The sequence below is a fragment of the Lycium ferocissimum genome, chromosome 1 (assembly GCF_029784015.1).
Source record: "Lycium ferocissimum isolate CSIRO_LF1 chromosome 1, AGI_CSIRO_Lferr_CH_V1, whole genome shotgun sequence".
NCBI lineage: Eukaryota > Viridiplantae > Streptophyta > Magnoliopsida > Solanales > Solanaceae > Lycium > Lycium ferocissimum.
This window is the reverse complement of record NC_081342.1, coordinates 34763421-34773776: the sequence shown is the minus strand read 5'-3', so window position 1 is coordinate 34773776 and position 10356 is coordinate 34763421.

Sequence of the window (10356 nt, the reverse complement as noted above, 5' to 3'; positions counted from 1 at the left end):
TTTATCCGCAGCCCTCGCACCCTTCATCGGCCCCCGGGGGGGTTTCTTCATCCCGCTTTGCCCCATGAATTCCGGGGGGGTTTCCCCAAAAGAATCACCCCCCACCCCAAACCGCTCTATCCCCTTTGGCCCGCCCCTTTGCCGGCCCGACCCGGAAACCCAACTAGGCCGCCCCCCGGGGAATTTTCCTTTTATCCGCCGGCCGATGGTATCCGCGGCGGAACGGGTATCGGCCGGAGCCGAAGCCCCTCTCACGCTCCCCCGATAGGCAGGGCAGAGGGTCCGAGATGGAACTTCGTTATGAGACTCACCCTCTTCTATCTTCGTCGGTGGCTCCCATTCAGTCCTTCTTCCGGCCACCGTCTTTCCCTTCTGGGCCGCTGTAGCTTTCCTCTTCATAGGCATCGCTGAAATCATAACACTCGATTAGGAAAATAGGAAACCTAAGAACATGGCTCTATCGCATGATCTAAGATGTGAAAGAAAGTTCAATCATTCCTAAATGCCCTGCAACCTCCGTACATCCAGTGTTTCATGTGTCCATATTGAGGAAGTGTGGTGAGACCCGTCGTTGGTTGTTCCTGTTGATACTATAACAGTTGAGGATGGGTTGACCTATGAAGAGATCTATGTAGCAATTCTTGATCGTCAGGTTTGCAAGTTGAGAATTAAGGAAATGATCTCAATAAAAGTGTTATGGAGAAGTCAGAAAGTTGAGGAAGCTACATGGAAAGCCGAGGAAGTCATGAAATCCAAGTACCCATTTTAGTTTGAAGAGCAAGCAGAGAACGCTCAAGGTAACTTTCCATAGTCCATGTCACGTCATGTTTCATATTTCATGTTTCACACTCATGTTATGTATCCAAAGGTCCATGGTCCATGTCTCAGTAGTCATGTTTCCATGTAACCGTGTCATGTTAATTCAGTCTCCATGTTGTATGTCATGTTACTTTCACGTTCATGTATTCAAGCTATGTCCAGTCCCAAACTTAACCATGACCCATCATTCGAGGATGAATTATCCCAAGGGGGAGATATTATAACACCTCGTACCTTTAAACTAGGCTAAGTTCATGATTTAAGACGTAGAAGACCAAATGAGAAGTGGGGGAAATAATTCATCTCAGTTCAAAAAAATTCTTGTCATACGACCAGTTATACGATCCGTGTATTATTACACGGACCGTATAACCAGTCCGTGAAACACAGGTGGAGATTCTAAGTTTCTGCCAAGTTTGTGAAAAACTTGTTACACGGACTGTATAAAGTTATACGGACCGTATTTCAGCTCGTGGAACTCATTTGGGAAATTCCAGTTTCTGTAATTTTAATCACTGTCAAATATGGCCAAATTATACGGACCGTATACTATTATACAGACCGTATAAGTTGACCGTATAATTTCCCGATGCACTTAAGTATAAATACGTCATATACCGTTCTTTTTCCACTTTTCACATTCCCCAAGCCCTAGAACAATGGTGTTCTTCTCCCAACAATCTAAAGCATCAAGGTAAGTCAATCCGAGCCCTTCCAAATCAATTCTAACATGTGTTCTCATAATCTAACAATGAAATCATTGTTCTTAACATAGGGTGTTCAAGAAAACCCATTTAAAGGACCCAAGACTTAGACCTTGGAATTCTTCTTCCAAAATCAGATTGTTATTATGAGTTTGGAGCATTACCAGGTATGTAGGGTTGCTATTTACGTGTGGAATATCATTTTTCTTCCCCACGCTTCATCTTCCATAAAGTATGAAGTTTGCAAAAACTAGAGTTTTCATCCATGTTCATGATAACCCTAGGTCCACGCCCATGTTATATTATGTATTAAATTGTAATAAATTCTTCATTGTGTTCTTGATACATCATTATGATTATTGAGAACCTGTCCGTAATCCATGAAATTCCATACCTTGCATTCCATGGGTCCTTACATGCAAGTTTATGAACTATTATGATATTTTCAAGAACAGCTATATATGTTTTATAAGTTCATGCAAGAATAGTACGAATGATATCCATGTATACGCAAGTTATGTTTGATGAAAAGCCATCGGCAGCAAGTGCCACTTATTTTCCATGTTCATGGTTTTGGGAGTTGCATTAATTACCGAAAAGGCTTCAAGCGCCTGAAACTACGGAGCCACCGTAGGATGGGGATCACTCAACCCATGCTTAGGACGATTTCTCAAAATGACTGGATCCTTTCATAATATTATTAAATCTCATATCCCTAGCAAGGTGTGAGTTTTTTGTTGGTAGTACGCGAGTACCAGATCATGTTGCCAGTTATATTACTGCTCTCCCCACTCACGATATTTTACACATGTTATATATGTATATGTACTCATGTTCATGATCATGTTTCAGTTCAGTCTCTATTATGTTATTTTCATGTCCCATGTTATTTCATTCAAACTTGCTTTATATACCAAAGCACATCTAATCTGTTGATGTCCCCTTTTATTGCCCGGGGCCTGCATTTCACGATGCAGGTAGGATTTACAGGACGCCACATCTGCTCAGTAGCATTTCGCTCGTATCAGCTCATTAGTGAGCCCCACCTTATTCAGGGTTTTAGTCAGTTATCTTTATTTTATTTGTTATGTATTTAAAGTTTTGCTGGGGGTCTTGTCTCAGAAAGTACGTTTTCCAGTCAAGACTCATGATTAAAGATTTCATAGACTAGTCGTATTTAGTTATGTTAGACATGCAAGGTGTTTAGCCATCTTTGGCTCAACTCATGTTATTTTCGCATTCATGTTATAACGAGTATTTTATTAATCTTTATGACTTCATGAGCGTTCTTAAAAATCCCATCATGTTCTATTGTTATATTTCCACTCATGTTATGCCTCATGATGATTCAGCAAGCCATGTGGTTCACTCTATCACATGCAGCAAGGCATCGAGTGTTGTGTTTTGCCCAAGCCATGGTTCGGGGCATGATAAAGCTTGGTATCAGAGTGCTAGGTTCAAGTGTCTTTAGGGAGTCTATGAAATCGTGTCTAGTGGGGTAACTTTTATATGTGTGAGGTCCCCATATATATAAACAGTTGACCGCTAAGACATTTAGGATTGTCTTGCTTCTTTCGTACTCTAGATCATGCAGCTAGAGCAGTACTCTCTGGATGCCTTTCTAATTCGTGCGTGTACGTATTTTTAGAAAATGCCCGCAAAAAGAAAATACACCAGGAGGACCACAACCACCAGCCAGAAGGCTACCATCGATGTAGCTCATGAAGAGACCGTTTTGACTCGGATAATAGCCCCAACCGCTCCTATTGTTACACCTCCTAGTGATTCGGATGGGGATGTTAGGAGCGCTATCAACATGCTCACACAACTGGTAGCAGCTCAGGCCCAACGTCAGGAATCTGGGTCAAGTTTAGGGAATAATTGAGAGTCTTCTAAGATTAAGCAATTTCTCAGGATGAATCTCCCAGTTTTCATGGGGACAAAGAAAGACGAAACCCTCAGGACTACATTGATGCTCTTCAAAAAATCTTTAGGATAATGACAGTCACGAAAACTAAAGCAGCTACTTTTGAAGCTCATCAGCTGCAGAGCATTGCTAACACTCGGCATGAATCTGGGAAATTATCCCGAGGTGAGGATGCAGCTGATGCTACGTGGGATGAATTTGCAAGCGCATTCCTAGACCACTTCATGCCAATAGAAGTCGGAGGCTTTGGCCGAGCACCCCGAAGCTTAAGCGAGACCGCAGCCGCCCAGGACTACTATTTGGAATTTTTTAGTCCGGCTAAGCATGCTCCACTTATGATGCCGGACATGAGGGCAAGAGTGAGGAGGTTTGTTGGTGGTCTGGATCCCTATTTGTACGATGGGCCTAATATTTCTGCACAGAACGGGGGAATGACTATCTCAATAATGGTTGCTTTCGTACACGGGAATGAGACATGGCTAAAGGAGGAGAAAGCCTTGCAGAATGAGAAAGAAAAAGAGTTCAACAAGAGGGTCAAGTCTACCGGACAGTTCAGTGGTAATGGGAATAAGAGATTCTTTAAGAATAGGTCAGCAGGACTTGCTCCATCCACAACAAGTGCCCCAGTCCCTAAGTTCCATAATGATAGGAAGCAGAATTTCAGGCCATCAAGCTCTTACTCTCAGGCTAGTGTGCGTCAATCAGCTTATATCATTCCAGCTTGCAGCAAGTGTAGCAAGAGACACTTAGGTGAGTGTCGTATGGGTACGTATGCACTCTATGGTTGCGGCCAGAAGGGCCACATTCTGAGAGATTGTTCATCGGCTATATAGGGTACCGGAGGTTATGTGGCGCAGTCCATGAATTAAGCAGTCCCTCGTAATAGTAGAGGACGAGGGGCATAATGCAGCTAATTTTGGAAACGCAGGCGGGGGACGAAATCTTTTGAATGCGTTGACAGTTTGTCATGATACAGATGCTCGTGCAGATGTTATCACAGTACACGAATAGTTTTCACTTTTGACATATATTCCCATATTGACCCAAGATCCACCTTATCTTATGTAACCCCATATACTGCTATGAAATTTAGGATTGAACCAAAAAAATCGAATGAACCCTTTGAGGTGTCCACCCCAATACGTGAGTCATAGCTAGGTGTATTTATAGGGGTTGCCCAGTTTTATTCTATCACCGCAGAACCATAATTGACTTAGCAGAGTTAGAGATGGTATGCTTTGATATAATCATGGGCATAGATTGGTTGGCTTCATGTTATGCGACACTATGTTGTAGAACCAAAGTAGTGAAATTCGAGTTTCCTAATGAACCAGTTATAGAGTGGAAGGGTAATTCATTAGTACCCAGAGGTAGGTTTGTTTCTTATTTAAAAGCCAGAAAAATGATTTTTAAGGGTTATATCTATAACTTAGTTCGAGTCAGGGATTCAGATGCCTAGAATCTAACTCTCCACGTCCCAGTTGTAAATAAATTTGCAGAAGTCTTCCTAAAAGATCTTCCCAAAGTCCCTCCTGACAGGGAGATTGACTTTGGAATTGATCTAGTTCCCGACACTCAGCCGATATTTATTTGGCCATACAGAATGGCTCCAGCATAGTTAAAAGTATTAAAAGCCCAGTTGAAAGATCTTCTTGAAAATGGATTTATTAGTTCCGGTGTTTCACCTTAGGGTGCGCCAGTCTTATTTGTTTGAAAGAAAGACGGTTCCTTACGCATGCGCATTGACTATCGCCAGTTGAACAAAGTCACCATTAAGAACAGGTACCCTCTTCCCAGAATAGATGACTTATTTGATCAACTTCAAGATGCCCAATGTTATTCCAAGATTGACCTTTGATCAGGCTACCATCAGTTAAAGGTTAAGGAAGTTGATATTCCGAAGACCACTTTCAGAACCCATTATGGTCACTTTGAATTTCTAGTCATGTCGTTTGGGTTAACAAATGCGCCAGCTGCTTTCATGGACCTTATGAATAGGTTCTTCAAGCCTTACCTTGATCTATTCGCCGTTGTCTTCATTGATGATATTTTGGTGTATTCCCGTAGTGAGGCTGATCATGCGTAACATCTCGGGAATAGTGTTGCAGACTCTTAAAGATCGCGAGCTTTTGCAAAATTCTCAAAGTGTGAGTTTTTTTTAAGTCGGTACTTCTAGTGCCAAGCGTGGATCTCGGTGAAGGTGTTAAAATTTGATTCTCGGAGATTGATCTCAGAAGAATTGGCCTGCACCCATCTCAGCCTTACGGTATAAGAAGTTTCTTGGGTCTGGTAGGCTATTATAGATGTTTCGTTGAAGGATTTTCCTCTATTTCTACTCCGTTGACTAAGTTGACTCAGAAAAAGGTTAAGTTTAATGGTTAGATGCTTGTGAGCGAAGCTTTGAAGAGTTAAAGAAGAGATTAACTTTTGCTCCAGTTTTGATGCTACCAGAAGGAACCAAAGGGTTCGTGGTTGATTGTGATGCTTCGGGAGTTGGTCTCGGATGTGTCTTAATGCAGCATGGTAGGGTTGTTGCTTATGCGTCTAGACAGCTTAAGACTCATGAAAAGAATTATCCGACTCATGACTTAGAGTTGGCAGCCGTGGTTTTTGCACTTAAGATATGGCGTCATTATTTGTATGGAGTGCATGTTGATATTTTCACAGATCAAAAAAGCCTATAGTATTTCTTCAAGCAAAGGGAGCTGAACCTTAGGCAGAGAAGATGGCTCGAGTTGCTTAAGGACTATGATGTGGATATTCTTTACCATCCGGGGAAAGAGAGTGTTATAGCCGATGCTCTTAGTCGAAGTTCCATGGGAATTTTAGCCTACGTTGATTCAGATAAGAGAGTTATGACCAAGGAAGTTCATCGTTTGGCTAGTCTTGGAGTTTGACTTTTGGACTCCGAGGATGGCGGTGTGGTTGTTTAGAATAGAGCTCTTTCCTCCTTAGTCGTTGAAGTCGAGGAGAATCAATATAAGGATCCCTACTTGTTGCAGCTGAAAGAGGGGATTCACAAGCATATGATGATGACTTTTGAAGAAGGGGGAGATGATGGTACCTTGAGGTACTGAGACAGATTATGTGTTCTAGATGTAGATGGCCTCAAAGAGCGAATCGTGTCAGAACCTCACAACTCCAGGTATTCCATTCACCCAGGTTCCACTAAGATGTACCATGATCTTAAGGAGATTTATTAGTGGAATGATATGAAGAAGAATGTAATAGATTTTGTAGCTAAGTGTCTGAATTGTCAGCAAGTGAAAGCCGAAAACCAGAAGCCGGGTTGCTTGGCCCAGAATATTGATATTCTTGTCTGGAAATGGGAAATGATCAATATAATCTTTGTATCAGGTCTACCTCGTTCAGCTAGGAGCCATGACTCTATTTGGTTGATCGTTGAACGGCTTACTAAGTCGGCGCACTTTTTGCCAGTCAAGACCACAGATTCAGCAGAGGATTACGCCAAGTTGTTTGTTAATGAAATTGTCAGATTACATGGGACCCCAGTGTCTATTATTTTAGATCGTGGTGCTCAGTTCATAATGAACTTCTAGAAATCCTTGCAGAAAGGATTAGGCACCAAGGTGAACCTCTTCACACCTTTTCATCCTCAGACAGATGGTCAGGCAGAGCGCACTATTCAGACTCTTGAGGACATTTTGATAAAGATGTGTCCTAAATTTCCAAGGTAATTGTGATGATCACTTACCTCTCATTGAATTTTCTTATGATAACAGTTATCATGCTAGCATTGGGATGACACCGTTTGAAGCTCTGTATGGGTGAAGGTGTACGTCACAGATTGGTTAGTTTGAAGTTGGTGAAGTAGAGTTGTTAGGGCCAGATTTGGTTTATCAGGCTATGGAGAAAGTCAAGTTGATGCAAGAACATTTGAAAACGTCTCAGAGTCGCCAGAAGTCTTACACAGATGTGAGGCGAAGGGACTTAGAATTTCAAGTCAATGATTGGGTGTTCCTTAAGGTTTTGCCTATGAAAGGCGTTATGAGATTCGGCAAGAAATGGAAGCTTAGTGCCAGATATATTAGACCTTACAGAATTCTACGAAGGGTTGGCCTAGTAGCATATGAACTAGAGTTGCCCCAAGAGTGGGTTGTTGTTGTCACGACCCGACAAAGGGGCCATGACGAGTACCCGGAGCTAATTGCTGAGCACCTTTCATTAGGCTAATCGTCATACTCAACCTGGACATACATACATATATATATATACATATATATATATATACATATATACATATATATATATATATACATATATACATATATATATACATATATATATATACATATATATATATACATACATATATATATCATTAGGCTAATCGTCATACTCAACCTGGACATACATACATACATATATATATATATATATATATATATACATATACATATATATATATATACATATATATATACATACATATATATATATATATATAGATATATATATATATATATGTATGTATATATATATGTATATATGTATGTATATATATGTATATATGTATGTATATATATATGTATATATGTATATATATGTATATATGTATATATATATATATATATATATATATATATATATATATATATATATATATATATATATATATATATATATATATATATATATATATATATATATACATAAACCCTCGCCGCTACAAAAAATGATATAAAAAGGTACAAGTTGTAGTCATGGCATGGGCATCTACTACCCGTACATACGTATCTACGAGCCTCTACTAGAGTACTAGACATAATGAGACGGACAGACCCCGTCGTGCCCAAATATATATATATATATATACATACACAAAATTATATATATCTCAAATAGCACCTCCGGAATAGTGGAGTGCTCCCGTAAGTGTTTTAATCGGCTCACGCCTATGAATCTAGGTCACCTCCCCTCTGCATTTTGTGGGCATGAACACAGCGTTTATAAAACAAAGGACGTCAGTAATGATTGGGTGTTTCTTAAGGTTTTGCCTATGAAAGGCGTTATGAGATTCGGCAAGAAATGGAAGCTTAGTGCTAGATATATTAGACCTTACAGAATTCTACGACGGGTTGGTCTAGTAGCATATGAACTAGAGTTTCCCCAAGAGTGGGTTGTTGTTGTCACGACCCGACAAAGGGGCCATGACGGGTACCCGGAGCTAATTGCTGAGCACCTTTCATTAGGCATATATATATATATATATATATATATATATATATATATATATATATATATATATACACATATATATAACCTCAAAAGCAACAGATGTCTATATACATAAACCCTCGCCGCTACAAAAAATGATATAAAAAAGTACAAAGGTAGTCATCATGGGCATCTACTACCCACACATACGTATCTACGAGCCTCTACTAGAGTACTAGACATAAGGACGGGACAGGACCCCGTCGTGCCCATATATATATATATGTATACACAAAATTATATATCTCAAATAGCACCTCCGGAATAGTGGAGTGCTCCTGTAAGTGCGCTGATCGGCTCCTATGAATCTGGGTCACCTCCCTGTCTACCTGTGGGCATGAACACAGCGTTTATAAAACAAAGGACGTCAGTACGAATAAAGCACTCGTCAGTACGAATAAATTACTGAGTATGTAAGGCATGAATCATACTAGCATAATAAAGAAATCATGAAACATGAGATGAAGATATAAATTTGTTTATCTTTAAAAGAAAACACATGTCATACATATCACATATACCATCATTGTTTGCCCGCGTTCGTGTAACCATCGCACGCGCCCACTACAGGGGCCATGTCCGGCCATCTAGGCACGGTGTAATCATATGTAGCCCGCCTTCGCGGACATGTCCCCATCTAGGCACGGTGTAATTGTATGCACCCGCTCTTCGCGGTGACCTGTCCGGCCATCTAGGCACGGAATATCATTATCATACACTTATCATAAAGCATGCATAAAAGCTCAAAGACAAACTATAACTCTTTCGGGGTGACGTAAGGTCGAGAACCCCCAATTCCATTATGGCGTAATCATGATCATCACACCTCACCTTGAAGGAACTAGCATCATAAGGTGGCTTTAGCTTCGTGGAATTATCACATTATATTCATAGTGTATCTCTTATCTTTACCTCGTGAGAAGCTCTTTATAAACATGGACTCATAGTTTCCGGAATGTAAGAAAGTCATGGAATAATGAAGCAAGTCATGTCATAACAATCATGCCTTGGAAAAGAAGGGACTAGCCTTACATACCTTTACGTTTTGCCAACTTTATCACTTGAACGCTTCCCTCCAATATTCACGTTTCTACATTCAAGAGAGTTCGTACTCAAATTAGATAATCGAAAACATACTTAAGCTTAAGTTAAAGCTAACAAAAATTGGGTAACATCTCCTTTATTTCGATAACTTCTTCCACGTAATAAGCAACTCCCAACACGCAGAATAAACACCCACAATATTTTAATCAATAGCTTCATCAAGCTAGACATTATTAAATCCTCAATTGTCCCTATCAAACTCCTTCATAACCCTAACTATGGCACCATACCGTATCCATCCTCATACAATGCCTCTACAACATCTTTAATACTATTTATAGCAAGATTACACTCATTACATATCAAGAAGTATGATTTAAGTCGAGTCATGATTCAAGAATATTACTAATTTCATGTTTGTACTCCATATTCTTCTCCTATCTATAATCCAAGTCTTTCAACCTCTCAATACTCTTAATAACATGAATTGAACATAAGTCTTACCTTTGATAATGTAGGAATGGACTTTGAATGGAATTACTTTACTTAGAGAAAACCCTATTTCCACACCAAAATATTCTTGGATTCCACAAACCCTAGAGAGTACTCTCGCATTTGATTCAA